At 49.7% G+C, this 17,724-nt stretch overlaps 1 long non-coding RNA gene across 1 annotated transcript; it reads right to left on the bottom strand.

Annotated features, from left to right (window-relative positions):
- Nucleotides 1-12,361: 12,361 nt before the first annotated feature.
- LOC144218386 (uncharacterized) lies at nt 12,362-17,035 on the bottom strand. The gene is made up of 4 exons (XR_013331144.1): nt 16,834-17,035; nt 16,474-16,547; nt 13,589-13,813; nt 12,362-12,549 (listed from the first exon to the last, which is right to left on the bottom strand). It is a non-coding gene; the product is annotated as an uncharacterized LOC144218386 (long non-coding RNA).
- Nucleotides 17,036-17,724: the final 689 nt, after the last annotated feature.

Raw genomic sequence — 17,724 nt, 5'->3', positions numbered from 1 at the left:
TCTGGACGCCGTTTGCCCTGAGAAACTGGGACCAGGCCACGGGGGCTCTGTGCCAGCACAAACAGGGAACATGATCCTGTCCGCCCAGTCCGCCACGACATGGGACGATGCCTCCCTGGCAATTCCAGTTTGGTGGCTCCACTGAGCATCGGACCACCGGAGGGGCGAGGGGAGGGGACAGAGAAGAGGCTTGTTCAGAAGGCTGATTTCGAGGGGCACCTGTGTGGCTCAGTCGGTTAAGCACGTCCGACTTCAGCTCAGGTTATGATCTCATCATTTGTTTGTGAATTCGAGCCCAGGTCTGGCCCTGTGCTGACAGCTCAGAGCCTGGAGCCTGCTTTGGATTCTGCGTCTCCCTCCCTCTCTGCCCCTCCCCCGCTCACGCTCTGTGTCTCTCAAACATAAACGTTAAAAAAAAAAAAAGTATGCAGATTCCCAGGTCCACCCTTAGGCATGCAGACCCTGTGAATGATGCTCTGTGTTTGTCGCAATCCCCTACTTTAGACAGTTCACCAAAACTGGCCCCCAGACAATGTTGTAAAATTTCTGTGCCATCACGTACAAATTGGAAGCTCCTGTGGAAAAATCTTATTTCCAGCCTCCAAGAGGCCAGGCCAGGGTCACATTACTGCACAAAGCAGCTCTGGCCTGTGAGGCAGGGCTGGCACCCCCTCGCTCACCTTAGCACCACACCCCAAAACACACACAGACCCACTCACCGTTCTGTCTCTCTCCTCTGGCAGCGCCCGGAAAGCCTTTGAGTTTACAACCTCTGCTCCCTCCCGCCAGCGTGAGGAGGGATAGAAGCAGCCCCAGGAGCTTGCGTTTCTCTTTCCCCAGCTGCAACCAAGTGATACTAATATCCCTGCTAACTAATGGAGTTAAATCTCCTAACCGCGTTCTCCGTGTCTTCTCCCCACTAGGATGGGACCTCCACAAAAGCAGAGCCTGTGTCTATTTCATCCTCTGTAGTGTCCCCAGAGCCCAGCACGGTGTCTGGATCACAGCAGGGGGTCAAAAAGAGGTACCGGGCAGGGCAAGTCGGAACCAGTGAGGAGCCACTTTGCACCCATTGGGATGGCTATAGTCAACAATTGGAAACTGACGAGCGTTGGCAAGGATGTAGAGAAACTGGAAGCCTCGTACAGTGCTGATGGGACTGTGAAATGCTGTGACCATTGTGGAAAACAGTCTAGCAGCTCCTCAAAAATCTAAACGTACAGTTACCATATAATCTGGCAATTCCACTCCTAGGCATGGGTCCAAGAGAACTGAATACAGGTGTTCAAACAAAAACCTGTACACAGATGTTCATAACACTCTCCACAATAGCCAAAAGGTAGAAACAACCCAAATGTCCATCACCTGGATGAATGGATAAACAAAATGTGATATATCAATACAATGGAATATTATCCAGTCAGAAAAAGGAATGAAGTACTGATACATGTTAAAACTTGGATGAACACGGTCAGCTTAAAGAAGCCAGACACAAAGGGCCACACATTGTATGATTCCATTTATGTAAAATATCCAGAATGGGCAAATCTGTAGAAACAGAAAGTAAGTTAATGGTTGCCAGTAGCTGGGAGGAGAGGGTCATGGAGAGTGACTACTTAATGCATGGTGCGGCTGGGGTGGGGGGAGTTCCTTTGGAAGTGATGAAAATGTTCTGGAATGTTGTGACTATACTAAAGGCCATTGAATTGTACACTTTATTTTTTATTTTTATTTTTTGAAAGAGAAGACCACAAACGGGAGAGGGGCAGAGGGAGAGAGAGACCCAGGCATGCTGAATTATACACTTTAAAATGATTATGATAGGGGCGCCTGGGTGGCTCAGTCGGTTAAGTGTCTGTCTTCGGCTCAGGTCATGATCTCGTGGTTTGTGGGTTAGAGCCCCGTGTCAGGCTCTGTGCAGACAGCCAGCTCAGAGCCTGGAGCCTGTTTCAAATTCTGTGTCTCCCTCTGTCTCTGACCCTCCCCTGTTCACGCTGTCTCTCTCTCTCAGAAATAAATGAAACATTTTTAAAAATCTTAAAAAAAAATGGTTATGATAGTGGGGTGCCTGGGTGGCTCAGCCGGTTAAGCACCCAACTCTTGATTTCAGCTTAGTTCTTGACCTCAGGGTCTTGGAGTTGGGCTCCTCACTGCATTGGGCTTCGAGTTGGGTTCCACTCTGGGCATGGAGCCTACTTAAAAAATATATATTAAAATGGTTAAGATGGTAACTTTTATATTACATGTATCTTACCATCATTAAAAAAAAATTGGGCGCCTGGGTGGCTCAGTTGGTTAAGCATCCAACTCTTGATTTCAGCTCAGGTCACCATCTCACGGTTCATGAGATGGAGCCCTACATCGGGCTTTGCACTGAGAGTGCAGACCCTGCTTGGGATTCTCTCTCTCCCTCTCTCTCTGCCCCTCCCCCCACCTCTCAAAATCAAACAATCCACATTTAAAAATAAAGAAGAGCCACTGCCATGGTATTATAGTGCTGGGCCCTGGAGAGACTGAGAACTAAGTCCCATCCTCAGCCTCAAGAATATTCAGGCCAGAGGGGAGCAAGGAGACAGGTGATCTCAGTGCAGAGGGAATGCAAATGGCTGAGATGGAGAAAGGGTTTCCAGAAGCAGTGAGCAGCTTGCATTGGAGGCAGGGGTGGGAGACAGTGTGGCAGCTTGAAAACCTGCCTGGAGAGCAAGGGAGGGGAAGAGGTTCCCACAGTGGCTGTCAGGCCAGATTGCAGAAGAGCTCACACACCTGAGCGAGGGGCTCTGCGGGTCCCCCACAGGCAACAGGGAGTCACTGATGAATTTTAAGGTGAGTTACACAATCAGATCTGCAGTTTGCTTGCCCTTGAACCTATGGGTGTTCAGGAGGCCCCCAAGCAGCTATGGTACACTCCCACCTTCACACCCCTCGGGTCCTGTTCATTCTTCACTCACAAACATATATTACGGGACTTTCTCATAGGTCAACAGCCTTGGAAACAGAGACTGGGAGGTAGAGGCTTGTGTGCGGGGTGGCCTATTGGGGAGAACAGTAGAGTAACACCCACAGGGGAGCAAAGGAAGCAAGACTGCGTGAGTAGGGGCAGAGGCTGGACCAGGGTGCATTTGCAACACCTCAGAAAGCTCTTGAAGCTGGGAGGTCCTATATAAGGTGGGGGGTGGGTAGGTAGGGTCTTTGTGGCCCTCATTGATTGGCCAGTCATGGGATGCAGGCTGCTGTCCAGGAGGGTGCACAGCCTGGACCAGGGGCCCTCCCTTCACCTGGGGGCACACCGTGGGGAGGGACGGGGAGTGGGGTGCCTGGGGGCTGAAGGTGGATCTGGGCAGGACCCCACAGCATCCACTGCCTGCCTCCTGGGCTCAGAGCTCTTTGCAGTCAGCTGTTCCCAGGGATGAATCCTGTTCCCGCAGCTTAGGCCCCTATAGTTACTAGAGCCAGCCCTCAGCAAAGTTTCCCTCAAGTGTTGTAGGACACAGCCTAAAACACCTTTCCTGTCTTTCCCCCTCCAGACCTGCCCTGTCACTACCCCTGCAGCCGAATTCCTCCCCTACCACACCACCTGGCTGCCTGTGCAGGAATGGAGGTCTTTTCTGGCAAAATAGGGAAGGACGCTCCCTCCCCGTTGTGACACACTCCCCTAGAGGAGCCCTCAAGAACTCTTCTGCCTCAGTTTACAGGGTCGGCTCTTCATTTGGCCCTTACCGGGCTAGGGAATAAAAGCCTGGAAAGCTCTGGTTCTCAGCCTCGTAGAAACCCCTCGGAAACCAAAAAAAAAAAAACAAAAAAAACCCCAGCGCCCGGGCTCCACCCCAGCCCAGGGGAATCAGAAACTCAGAGGGTGGGGCCCAGGCCCTGGGAGTGCTTTTTCAATCTCCCCTGGTGATTCTAATATGCTGCCAGGACTGAGAACCAGTGACCTCAATTTTTATTTACAAAGATCAGTCAGGGAGTGTGGAGGACAGAGATAATTCAGGGGAGAGAAGTGAGGGCCTGACCCAGGCTAGAGGNCGCGGGGTTCACTGCCCAGGTGATTCTAATGGCAGATTCTATAGCCAGAGCTCGGGCCATGTCACCGCCTCTTGCCTTGGGAACCCCACCAAGCAGGTGTCGAAGGAGTCCAGGTGGCCTCCACCCATTTTGTTGACAAGCCAGCCACGTTTCTTACCGCCTGGACCCTGGACTGAGGTCTTGAGCAACACCGGTTTCTATCCAATCTAAACTCTAACCCGAGCACGCCCTGCTCGCCTCCTGGGACAATGTTTGGGGTTGTTCTGCAGGATGTGGAACTGGACAGCTGTTTAGGACGCTTATTCCCCCGGGGGTGCTCGGCAAGCCGGGCTGTCTGCCTTTCCCACCAAATGCACTGGCTTATGGTTTATCCAGTTTAGCGTTTTCTGACACAGGTGATTTGTTTTTCCCAGTAAGGAAATAGCTCTTTTTCTAAAGACAAATATAATACCTGATTGTTGTAAAAAGAATCTTTTTTTTCCAGACTATGAAGTAGAAAGTAAACATCACCCTTCATGCCAGCACCTGGAGGTGTCCCCATGGAGAAAGAGCAAAGCCCCTGACAGCCGAGTCTTGGTCTTCTCCTGTTTAGCATGACCAGCTCCACAGAACACCAGCCAAGGCTACTGGATTGTGAAGGTCAAGACAAAAACAAGACCATTCTGCAATCATGTCTGAATGAGACGAAAACAAGAGCATTGTATGCACCACGAAAGTAACCGAGCATCCCCCTATCCTGGCTAATGGCTAACCGTTGTTTCTATTTTTACCAATTAGAGTCTAGTTCCCTTTCTTCATTCTTAATCACTCCACTGACAAGAATTAGTAAGATATCCACTCATAAAACTACCCCTGCTTCCCAGCCACATCCAACCCAGAGCAAAGCCTTTCTTGCTTGAACCATACCCCCAGGCCACCAACCACAAGCCCAAACCAGGAACTAATTCTCTTTGAGCCTCCTTGCACTGAGGTACCTCATGCTGCCCGTAATGTGCCCTCTCCCTCAATGTAATAAGCAGATAAACCCAACTACACGCGTATTCCCGGTGGCCTTTACCTAAGAGCATTGACACCAGAGAAATAGCTGTTTTCCTAAAATTTGGAATATTTCTAATATTTGGAATATATCTTTCCAGATATCATTTCCCTAAGCATATAGATATAGTTTTATTTTAAAAATAAGAAAGCACTATAATTCTAATTTGCACTCCACTTTTTGTTAAATTAACAATCCTTTTTTTTTTTTGAGAGAGAGAGAGAGCACGTGAGCACAATTGGGCGGGGTGGGGGTGGGGGCCGATGACAGAAACAGAGAATCCAGAGCAAAGCCTGCTGAGCTGCTAGCATAGAACCGAGGTGGGGCATGAACTCACAAACTGTGAGATCACGACCTGGGCGGAAGTTGGAGGTCGTGGAGCCACCAATGGAGCCACCCAGATGCCCTGTTAAAAAAAAAAATCATCATTTTGGGGCACCTGGATGACTCTGTCAGTTAAGCATCTGACTTTGGCTCAGGTCATGATCTCATGGGTTCATGAGTTCAAGCCCCATGTCAGGCTCTGTGCTGACAGCCCAGAACCTGGAGCCTGTTTCGGATTCTGTGTCTCCCTTTCTCTCTGTCCCTTCCCCTCTCATGTTCTGTCTCTCTCTCTCTCTCTCAAATATAAACAGACATTTAAAAAGATTATCATTTTAAATGGCTGCATCTCTTGTTGTGTGGATGCTGTAGGCTCCCTAATACCACTCTCTAATTGTGTGATGCTGTCCATGTCTCTTTAAGCCCACTGACAGTAGGCTCATATACTTTTTTGATATCAGCCATGGGCTGCTGGCAGTCTTCAAAAGTCCTGAGAGGGGTCCCCAACTCTCCAGGCTTTGGTGTGGGGAAGCCACGGGTGAGGGTGCAGATGCTGCTCCTGTTCCCGGTGGGGCAGAGCACAGTCCCTCCCAGGCGAGGCGGGGAAAAGTGGCCACAGATGGAGAGCTATGCTTCAGAGCTGGCCCTGAAAGCAGGCTCCCACTCCCTACTCCACTCCCAAAGTGTCACTCACCCAAAGATCCGGGACATGGAACACAGCTGACCCTCAGCTTCGAGAATATCCACTGCTTTAGAAGGGAGTCCATTTGGGAAAATCAAGCTTGGGAGTCATTTTGGTAGATTTATATTTCAGAGGAAGTTTCTCGGGGGCAGCAAAGCCAACAAAATTCTGGAACAGCAAGGTCAGTTCAGCTCTGAACTAATTTAAGATAAATCCATTAAATCAATGCCAGGAAATAGGCCTTGTTCTAGCTCAATGCTTCTCAAGCTTTGTTGTGCTCTCCAATCACCTGGGGATCCTTACAAACAAATCTTGATTCCGCAGGTCTGGGGCAGATCTGAGAGTCAGTTTCTTCCTCCCTCCCTCCCTCCCTCCCTCCCTTCCTCCCTCCCTTCCTCCCTTCCTTCCTTCCTTCCTTCCTTCCTTCCTTCCCTCCCAAGTGAGTTAGCATGTAGTGCAACAATGATCTCAGGAGTAGATTCCTTAGGGCCCCTTACCCATTTAGCCCATCCCCCCTCCCACAACCCCTCCAGTAACCCTCTGTTTGTTCTCCATATTTAAGAGTCTCTTATGTTTTGTCCCCCTCCTTGTTTTTATATTATTTTTGCTTCCCTTCCCTTATGTTCATTTGTTTTGGATCTTAAAGTCCTCATATGACTGAAGTCATATGATATCTGTCTTTCTCTGACTAATTTCACTTAGTATGATACCCTCTCATTCCATCCACGTAATTGCAAATGGCAAGAATTCATTCTTTTTGATTGCTGGGCAATACTCCGTTGTATATCTATACCACAACTTCTTGATCCATTCATCCATCGATGGACATTTGGGCTCTTTCCATACTTAGGCTATTGTCGATAGTGCTGCTATGAATATTGGGATACATGTGCCCCTTCGAAACAGCACACCCATATCCCTTGGATAAATACCTAGTAATGCAATCGCTGGTTTGTATCTGACATCTATTTTTAATTTTTTGAGGAAACTCCATACTGTTTTCCAGAGTGGCTGCACCAGTTTGCACTCCCACCAGCCGTGTAAAAGAGATCCTCTTTCTCTGCATCCTTGCCAATATCTGCTGTTGCCTGGGTTGTTATCTTTTTTTCTTTTAATGTTTATTTATTTATTTTGAGAGAGAGAGCGAGCATACATGCAGGTATAGGAGGGGCAGAGAGAGAGATGGAGAGAAAGAATTCTAAGCAGGCTCTGCACTGACAGCGCAGAGCCCAACACGGGGCTCGATCTCACAAATTGTGAGATCATGACCTGAGCCGAAATTGTACACTTGGCCAACTGAGTCACCAGGCACCTCTGAGAGCCTGCCTTTCTAACAAGCCCCCCAGGTGACACTGAGGCTGCCAGAATAGCCAGGTCCTCAGTGTTAGGCTGAGACTTACCCCTAAAAGTCTGGTAAATTTACCCTCATTTCTTACCAACATGCAGACAGAAGGTGATGATCACCGAGTGACATGTTAGACCTCTCTTTCCTCCTCAGAGAAGTCTCCATGTCCCTCCATAGGATGAAACTAGAGCCAAGTAAATGTCCTGCTCTGCGGCAGTTCAAACACAAGTTTTTGGTTTCTGTTTTTTAATTTTTTAATATGTTTTATTTTATTTTTTTATATTTGAGAGAGACACGGCGCGAGCAGGAGACGGGCAGAGAGATGGAGACATGTGAAGCAGGCTCCAGGATCTAACAAAGAGCCCAATGCGGGGCTCAAACTCACGAGCAGTGAGATCATGACCTGAGCTGAAGTCAGATGCCCAACGGACTGAGCCACACAGGCGCCCCCAAACATGAATTTTGACTCCACATCCTGCTCATGTGCAGCTGTACTTGGGTAACACAGGGCGGCACAGACAGGAAAGGCTTTCAACTTTCCCACTGCAGAGTTGACTGGGAGCTTAAAAAGACCTGCTTCCAAAGAACCCGCTTTCAAAAATTGAATGACCCTGAGGCTCAGGAGCCCCAAACTGGCGCCCCCTACCCATCTCTATGATCATCTCCATAAAAAAGTTCAGTATTCCCAAGGCACCTTCCTGACTCAGTCAGAAGACTATGTGACTCTTGATCTCATGGTTGTGAGTTCAAGCCCCATGTTGAGTATAGAGATTAATTAATTAAATAAAACTTTAAATAGGTTCCAAACAGTTTAGCTAACTTCATGACTGACAGATACATAAAAGATTTTAAGGGATGTGGGAACTCAGCAAATTGGAGAGGAAACTCTTACCTCCTCAAGTCAACCCTTTCTCACTTTCTCCCTCTGCTTTTGGGTCCTTGCACCATCTGGGGTTGGGCACTGAACAATATCAATGGATAGTGACCATGTTTTTGGTGACCAAATTCTGCATTAAGCAGTCCTGAGTTTCCATTTTCCTGTCCTGAAGCTGTGTGTGCAATGGAGTGGGTGCCCACCACATGTGACCACTTACATTGACATTAATTAAAATTAAATACATTTTAAAATTCAGCTCTGCAGTTGCACAAGCCACATGCTACGTGTTCAAGTGCCACATGTGGCTAGTGGCTACGATACTGGATGGTGGAGATACGGTGCAGATATATAGCGCTGTCTAGATTTTCTCACCAAAACCCAACAAGGCCACAGGGTCCCTTTGTGTGTTTCAGAAAAAAAGATACCCCTTCCTCAAGACACCTTCCTGACCATTGCAGGAGCAATCGAGCAGTAAATAGTCACATACCACAACAAAGCTGTAAATGGCACCCCCACTGTTGTGCAGTGTACAACCTGCACCATCATATGCAGCCACCTCGATGAAAGTCCTTCATTGATCCTTTGAGTTTCACTTTGCTCTATCTTTCTCACTTCAGACCATGGCCAAGGTTATCTTTTTCCTTTCTGGCGGTGTTTTGCAATTAGTCCTTACATTAGTTTCCTAGAGCTGTGGTAACAAATTACCACAAACTGGGTGGCTTAACATAACAGAAATTTATTCTCCCATGGAAACTCAAAATCAGTGTGTCGGTAGGGCTGCACTCTCCCCAGAGTCTTCCTTCCTAGCCTCATCCAGCTTCTGGTGGCTCCAGGCCTTCTTTGGCACAAGGCTGCATCCCTCCTACCTCTGCCTCTGTCTCTACATGGCCTTCTCGTCTGTGTCTATGAATTCTCCTCTTCTGCTCAAAGCACACTTGTCATTGGACTTAGCACACCCTGGATAATCCATGACTGCTCTCATCTCACAGTTCCTAATTCCATCTGCAGAGACCCTTTTTCCAAAATAAGGTCATAGTCACCGGTTTGGCGGATTGGGGCATGGACATACCTTTTGGGAAGCCACCAGTCAACCCACCAGAGTCCTACTGCACGAGTGTCTTGATTGCAACCTCTAACTGGTCACACTCAGCAGGCTTCTGACAGATGAGTTGTCCTCTAAACTAGACTGAACTGAAAGTACAAGTTCTTTCCTGCTACCAGGAGACACACCTCCTCCCATGCAGGAACAAGGACCCTCACCCATCCCAGCGCAGCGGAGGCCAGAACTCCTTTTCAGCTAAGGATCATTTGTAGGGTCCCCACAGCTTCTCAAACATCCAGCACAGGTTCCTTATTGTGTGAGCCTCTGCAGATTTCCAAGCCACCTACTCCACCTCAGCCAACCTGCCAAAGCTTTGGGCAGACAGTGGGTTGATAAAAATTGAACTGGAGATGTGGACAAAAGGGAAGGGAGAGAATAATCAAGCAGTAACAATGTTGATAGCTACTAACACTTAGATAGTGCCTGCCATGGGCCAAGGCTGCTTGCCACCTTTTATGGTTACCACGATAGTCCTCACAACAACCTTAAGCAGTGTGCTTGAGTAGATGCTCTTATCCCACATCAGAGACAAGGGATCTAAGGCAGAGGGAGATTAAGTAACATGCCCAAGTCTGATAAGTCCTGAGCCAGGATTACAGGTTAGGCAGTCTGGCTCCAAAATCCACTCTCTGACCGAGAGAAGACATGGTGTAGGCTGGATGGTTCTGGAAACTTGGAGGAGCTGCAAATGTGAAAGAAGAAAGGCGTTTCTGAGAAGCACAGCTGAGTTGAGCCTCAGCGGAGGAAGTGCAAGGAGAGCTTGGAAGTCCATTTTAATGACTTCCTTGATAGACAGTGCGCTTCTTTTTTTTTTTTAATGTTTTATTTATTTCTAGGAGAGAGAGAGAGAGAGACAGACAGCGTGAGCAGGGGAGGGTCAGAGAGAGAGGGAGTCACAGACTGAAACAGGCTCCAGGCTCTGAGCTGGCAGTCAGCACAGAGCCCAACGCGGGGCTCGAACCTACGAACCACGAGATCATGACCTAAGCAAAAGTCTGATGCTTAACCGACTAAGCCACCCAGGCGCCCCGACAGTGTGCTTCTTTGAACAGACCTTGAGCAAAGAGCTGCGTGGGCCCTGGCTGGCTGTCATGCTCAGCCTCCAACCCCTCCTGTGTTTCCCCATCCAACCAACATATATGCAGGGGCAACTAAATGAATACATGAGTGAGGTTCATGATTAGGAGAAAGAGAGCTCTCTGTCTTCCCTCCCAGCTCACCCTGCTCAAGCCTCCCCTACTCTTTCCCCACCATGCTCAGAACTGTGAGGTGTTGGGGGGGAGGAATAGTGATGAGAGGTGGTGCGAGCGTCAGAGAGCAATGGAAACACCCAAAGCCAAAAGAAGAAGACAAGGAAGGCTTGACTGCCTGTGTGAGGAGAGATCTGAGGAGGGCTAAGGTGGTGGGAACAATACCCAGCGTCTCTTGTCGGTGGGGAGAGTGTCATGGGGGCCTATATCCCACAATCTGACCAAACTCAACCAACCACACGGTTAGATTTGTGAGTCTGATCACCAGGGAGTGTGGTTTTCAGTCTCAGGAGTTCCCAGGTGAGGCGCGCAAGGGCAGGGACTGGGGACAATTCCCTGTGTGTTGAAACCACCACAGCCTAGCCCTGAGCACCCACTGGGCCCTGTGGGAGGACGGATGAGAGCCCAGGAGATGGAGTTCCTGGTGCAGACAGAGAGGAGTACAGCTGTTTCCTTTCAGCATTATTTTCTAGTGGAAATTTCAGTCACAGCCAAGTCTTGGAGGTCACGGGGAAGCCAGGATCCTGACAATAACAGAGTAGCAGAGTTGACAGTAGATATTTCCTCCTGAGCTAGACCAGGATTTTCCTGGGCAGCCAAATGGAATAGAATGGGCCCAGATTTTAGAGTCAGNTTCTGACCCCCCCCCCCCCACTTATTAATTGTATGACCTGAGGAAAATTTCATAACCTCTCTGAGTCTGTTTCACTTTCTGTAAAAAATGGGTTCAAAGCACCTCACAAGATTATCAGAGATATGTCCCGCTCATAAACTGTCCTTCCTTTGTTTCTCAGCACTGTGGGGAATGCTCTAGTGCAACATACAGACTGAAACTTCCCAGAGCAGGCCTGCCCCTTCTCCCTCCCTCTCCTGCCCTGTTCACTGGGAAAGGACAGAAGCGCAGCTCCCACACAGCCCTGGGAAGAGGCCCTGAGGAGGCCTACACTGCATCAGAGCTAGCATAGCAGGGGGGCTGGGGAGGGGTGCCTGTGGCTCTCAGGCCTTCAGGGGTGGGGGTGGGGGCTCCCTGGCCTCTGAAGGAGACTGTTGGACTCTCTCACCCAGTGGTTTCTCCAGGCCTCCTGGGTACAGGTGCCCACACTTCCCCTCCCGAGGTACCTTTGTGCAGTGTGCAAATAACTCACCCAGCCAAGGCTGCTGGGTCGGCACTCCAACCTTACAGGAAAGGCCCAGAGATATTGAGTGACCTCAGCCCCGGAGAATGTGGGGGAATTCAGTGTGAGGCAAGGTTGATGCAGCCAGACCTGAAGGGGAGCTCAGTGTAGGCTAGCGAACTTACAGGGTCAGCTGAGGGTGATGTTTCCATACCCCTGGGAGTCAGGATGACCCCTCACGCCCGTCGGAGACAAGCCAGACACATTGCCACCCCGAGCCTATCTTCTGCTGCATTGGCAGCTGCCCAGAGAAGACTTGTTTTCAGGTTGTTTTCAAGGTTTCCTTCTGCAGCGGCCGGGCCCTGCCTCTTCCCCTCAGGGAGACAGAGCTCGGGGAAGAGGCCCAGAGCTGCTTCCCAGGGATCTCTGCGGTGGCCCTGGAGCCGTAGGCCTGGCCTCCCTGGAGTCCCCGTGATTTGGCAGAGGCCTACCAGCCTCTTTTCTAGAATTCTCCCCTCTATCTTCCCCTACTGGGCTGGATACGGATAACACCTACCCGAGGTTGCCAAATTGAGCAAACAGAAAAACACAATGAACAGTTAAATTTGAATTTCAGAGAAGCAACAGATAATTTTTTTAGTAGAGATATTTCCCCTTGTGGTATTTGGAACATACTTCTACTAACAAAATAGTGGTTGTTTTATCTGGCTTTCAGATTTAGTAGGCTCTCTTGTATCTTCACCCTGGCCGCACCTCATTCTTTAAATTCTGAGAATGTCCTTTTTCTCTGCATCTTATCTGTGAGGAGACAACTGGACATTAGGGTACGTGCAAGGCATTCGTGTTTTTCATGTTTTACAAGTATTAATCTGGTTTTAAAACTCTGGAGCACTATGAGGGGCGCCTGGGTGGCTCTGTCAGTTGAGCGTCCGACTCCAGCTCAGGTCGTGATTTCACAGTTCGTGAGTTTGAGCCCCGCGTCGGGTTCGCCGCTGTCAGATTGTCCGCACAGAGCCTGCGTCAGATCCCCTGACCTCCTCTCTCTGCCCCTCTCCCACTTGCATTCTCCCAAAAATAAATAAATATTTTTTTAAAAAAGAAACATTCTGGAGCACTATGAATGTTTGCCAATCTTTCTTACACTGAACTTATTAACTCCATATTTTATAGTCACCTATCATAATAAAAACCTCCAGTGGATAATTTCTTTTCCTTTCCTTTTCTTATTTGTGTTACCCATAAGTGTTTTGGAAGTGCCCTACTAGGTTGTAAGAAACCACCTTATTCTTACCTCAGTGTCAATGCTTTTAAAGGAAAATACTCTAGGGGTGCCTGGGTGGCTCCGACTTCGGCTCAGGTCATGATCTCATGGTTCTGAGTTCAAGCCCTGTGTCAGGCCCTGTGCTGACAGCTCAGAACCTGGAGCCTGCTTTGGATTCTATGCTTCCCACTCTCTCTATCCCTTGCCTGCTCTCTCTCTCTCTCTCACTCCCTCTCTCTCTCTCCCTCTCAAAAATGAACATTAGAAAAAAACGTTTTTAAAGTAAAGGAAAATACTCTTTGACTTTTCTTCCATTCTTAAGAAACGGAAGTGGCTTAGTCGGTTAAGCGTCCGACTTTCGCTCAGGTCATGATCTCGCGGTTCGTGGGTTCGGGCCCCGCGTTAGGCTCTGTGCTGACTCCCAGCTCAGAGCCTGGAGCCTGTTTCAGAGTCTGTGACTCCCTCTCTCTCTGACCCTCTCCTGCTCACGCTGTCTCTCTCTCTCTCTCTCCTAGAAATAAATAAAAAAACATTAAAAAAAAAACTTAAGAAAAGAAAAACCCAGGCGCCACGTACCCTGTTTCTCTTTGGAACAGGAGCCACCAGGCAGGTCCCAGCTCTCTTGAAGGCGGGTTCACTGGTGAATGGCAAACATGCCCAATGTGCCCATACTCTTGAAACTATGTTCTGGACTTGGAGTCTGTGAGGTCGGAGGCCTGACCCAGTGGGGCCCCAGGGGAGTCTCCAGTTTGGGTATGCTTGGGGACATAAGAATGTATCCTGTCTATTTTTTTCTTCCTTCTGCAAAAAGTGAAAAGAAATAGCCATGTTCCAGCGTCCAGGGTCACAGGAGTGGGAGCAGCAAGGGCTCCTCCAGGGCAAGCACAGGAGTCTCGGGTCTCTGCCTCTGGGCACGTGGCACGTACCTGAGCCACCTTGGCCACAGCTGAGGTGTTCAAATGCACCTCTGCTCAGAGAGTCTGCCCTGGCTGCCACCTAGTCCCTGGGAGGCCCAACTCTAGGTGACTGGGGGAAGAATTCTTGGAAAAATGGCGGCCCTCTCCAGGCAGCACCTGGCAAGGGGCCAGCTTGGGCCCCTCCCTGCCCTCGCAGGGCCACAGGCTTCCAGGAGCCAGGGCTGTGACGCAGGCCTTCCTCAGGTGCAGCCAGCAGAGCCTCCTGGGTTGAACCTCTGGGGCCCGAGCGGCCGGCTCATTCCTCCTCCTCCCTCCCTTCTCTTCCCATGCCTCCCTCCCAGGATTCCCAAGGACTTTGTCAATGTGCCTCATGCCAACACCACACCCACCTCGACTCAGAGAGTGGGAGACAATGTATATGCCACCCAGGGGTAGTTCCATCCAGCCTGTGGCACATATCTACCTTCCCTGAGCACTGGCTGGGCAGGCCTTTCTTCCACCTTCCATCTTCTTCCATCTATTAGGAAGTGCGGTGGTTAAGCTCTCAGTCTCAGACTGAAATTGCTGGGTTCAAATCCTGGCTTTCCAGGGCACGGGGTGGCTCGGTTGGTTAAGTGTCCGACTTCGGCTCAGGTCATGATCTCACGGCTTGTGGGTTTGAGCCCCGTGTCAGGCTCTGTGCTGACAGCCAGCTCAGAGCCTGGAGCCTATTTTAGCTTCTGGGTCTTCCTCTCCCTGACCCTCCCCTGCTCATGCTGTCTCCTCTCAGAAATAAATAAAACATTAAAAAAAACACCTTTTTTTAAAATCCTGGCTTTCTACCTGCTAGGTTAAATTACTTAACCTGGCTGTGCCTTAGTTTTCTCATCTGTGAAAGGGAGCTGATAATCATCCCTATCTCATAAAGCTGTTGTAAGGATTAAATGAAGCAATGCCTATAAACAGCTTAGGAAAATGTCTTAAGCACACAATGAGTGTTTACTAAATGTTACTTATCGGCCATTATCTAGATTTGCCAGGTGTCCTCTGTAGTCGTCCACATTTTGTCCCTTTAGTGGGCAGCACAGGATACTAGGCACTGAAGGGAAGCCCTAAGAAATGGAAGCCGCATGCAGGGGTGCCTGGGTGGCTCAGTCGGTTAAGCCTCCAACTTCAGCTCAGGTCATGATCTCACAGTTTGTGGGTTCAAGCCCTGCATCAGCTGTGCTGACAGCTGAGAGCCTGGAGCCTGCTTCGGTTCCTTTGTTTCCCTGTCTCCCTGCCCTTCCCCAGCCCATGCTCTGTCTGTCTCTCTCTCTCTCTCTCAAAAATAAAATAAACATTAAAAAAACCTTTTTTTAAGGAAAGAAATGGAAACTGTGGCCTCCATTCTCTGCTCTTGGGTCCCCTTGGAAAAAACCTGAAAACACCTGCATGGTACATTTCTGTGGCCACCTTTGCATGAAATTTTAAAGCCTCTTCCTATGTCTGGGGAAAATCCCACAGCAGAGGTCCACGCCTCCCCAGGGTAGAAGCCAGAAACTTGATTTCCCAGCCTGCCTTGCGCTGGAGAACAGGCACATGGCCCAGGCTTTACCAATCAGGTGTATTCGCATGAGACCTTGAGGAAGCAGGAGACTTCAAGTACCTTAAGGGCAAATGACCCTCCTCCGTACTTTCCTTTTTTTTTTTTAAAATATTTTATTTATTTTTGAGAGAGAGATAGAGACAGCATGAGCATGGAGGGTCAGAGAGAGAGGGAGACACAGAATCTGAAACAGGCTCCAGGCTCTGAGCTAGTTGTCAGCACAGAGCCCAACGCGGGGCTCGAACCCACGAACTGTGAGATTATGACCCGAGCTGAAGTCGGACGCCTAACCGACGGAGCCACCCAGGTGCCCCTCCTCCGTACTTTCCTATGCTTTTCTCTGGAGGGTGTCATAGACTGAATTGTGTCTACCCAACCCTCCTCACAAAGATATGTCAGAGTCTTCACCCTCAGTACCTCAGAATGTGGCCTTTTTTGGAGATGGAATCTTTTCATAGATAATCCAGTTAATGAGGTGATTAGGGTGGGCTCTAATCCACTATGACTGATGATGCCCTTGTGAAAAAGGGGAAGTTTGGGCACTGACAGACACACAGGGCGAAAATGAAGGCAGAGACGGGGTGCTGCCGCTGCAATCCAAGGAAAGCCAAAGCTTGCCAGCATGCCACCAGAAGCTGGGAGACAGGCCTGGAGCAGACTCTCCCTCACAGTCCCCGGAAGCAACCTCCAGGCCAAGACCTTGACCTCAGATTTCTGGCTTCCAGAACTGTGGGAAAACACATTTCTGTTGTTGAAGCCACCCAACTAGCGGTACATTGTTACAGCACCTAGGAAATGAACACAGAGGGGAAGTTCCTATGCTTTTGTGTCAAATGGAAACTCCCAGGAGCGGGCAATTTGATCTGTTTTATTTACTGGCACATAGATGATGCCAAAGAGATAAATATATGTTCAATAAATGAGTGTCTTCTTCATAGTTCACAGCTCAGGGCATACAGGACAGAGAAAGGTCCTACCTTCATAGATGGCGATTTTATCCATTACCATCCAGCTCAGCTGTGGTCCAGGAGGGAACCTAGCTGCTCGGCATCTGCAGAGCCACGTGACACAACAGAGTCTCAGGCCCTGTGTGGGCAGCAGGTTCTGGTGGATGGCTGCCTGGCCTTGTGGCTTTCAGGCCTGGACTGATTACTGAAGAGACCTTAGAAATCCTACTTTAACTCTTTCCTCCCTTCCCTTCCCTTCCCTCCCCTCCCCTTCCCTTCCTTTCCTTTTCTTCCCTTCCCTTTGTTTTTTCATGCAATGCAGAGTTACAATAAGGAGGTGCTTCGCGGCAGGGAGAGACTTCAAGTTCTAAAGAAAAATGATAATTATACCTGTGGCCAGTACAGCGGTTCTTGTTGCATACTTGCTAGCCTGATTTCTTTGGGACCTAGTCTAATTTCTCTATGACAATAATGGCTTGGGGCTGGGGGCAAATGTCTGCACAGCATGTTTGACTAGTCTAAGTATGACTGGAGACCTTCTCTCATTTACACTGAGTGTATGAGTGCATGTATATGAGTGTATGTCAATGTGTGAGAGAGAGAGAGAGAGAGAGAGAGAGAGAGTGTGTGTGTGTGTGTGTGTGCTGGGGAGAGAAGACCTAGGAAGGCTCTTTCCCAGAGAACAAAGAGGCAACTGCCCATGTCCTGTGAAGTTCACTGCCTGCCCAGGCCTCTCCCCATCTTCTTGTGCAGACCAGATCACAATGAGGACTGATGTCACCCAGATGGGTCACCAGGAGTCCACAGGGCCCTGCCCGGCAGGGTTCAGCCTACAGGCCACACCCAAGCCTGTCTGGAAATGGGCCTCCCTGTGGTAAGAAACGTGAGCCTCCCTGATTGCACAGGGGCTGGGCGGGTCCCTCACAGAGAGCCCTTTGTGCCTGGGAGATGATTGGCCCGGTTTGCCCGGCAGCCTTCCAGGTACAGCCCACCTGCGCACCCTGCCCCGGAGCTCCCCACCTTTCCTCTCTAGCTGGGCCTGCCTTCCTCACAAAGCGCCACCACCTTACTGAGGACAGGATGCTGGGGGGCGGGGAGGAGAGGCCTGTGCCACAAATGTGACCCTGGGAGCCCCTGGCTAGAGGCCAGGGTGACTCCCGGCACTGCCGTCAAGGAGAAGAGAAGGCTCTGGGGCCGGCTCACGTGGCTGCTGAGAGGCACACCCTGGGGCACCGGGGACAAGAAAGAGCCTGCTGTCGGGTTGGAGGAGAGAACGGAGGA

Source organism: Crocuta crocuta, unplaced genomic scaffold, assembly GCF_008692635.1.
Source record: "Crocuta crocuta isolate KB4526 unplaced genomic scaffold, BGI_CrCroc_1.0 scaffold39, whole genome shotgun sequence".
Lineage (NCBI taxonomy): Eukaryota > Metazoa > Chordata > Mammalia > Carnivora > Hyaenidae > Crocuta > Crocuta crocuta.
This window is presented reverse-complemented; position numbering and strand designations above follow the sequence as displayed.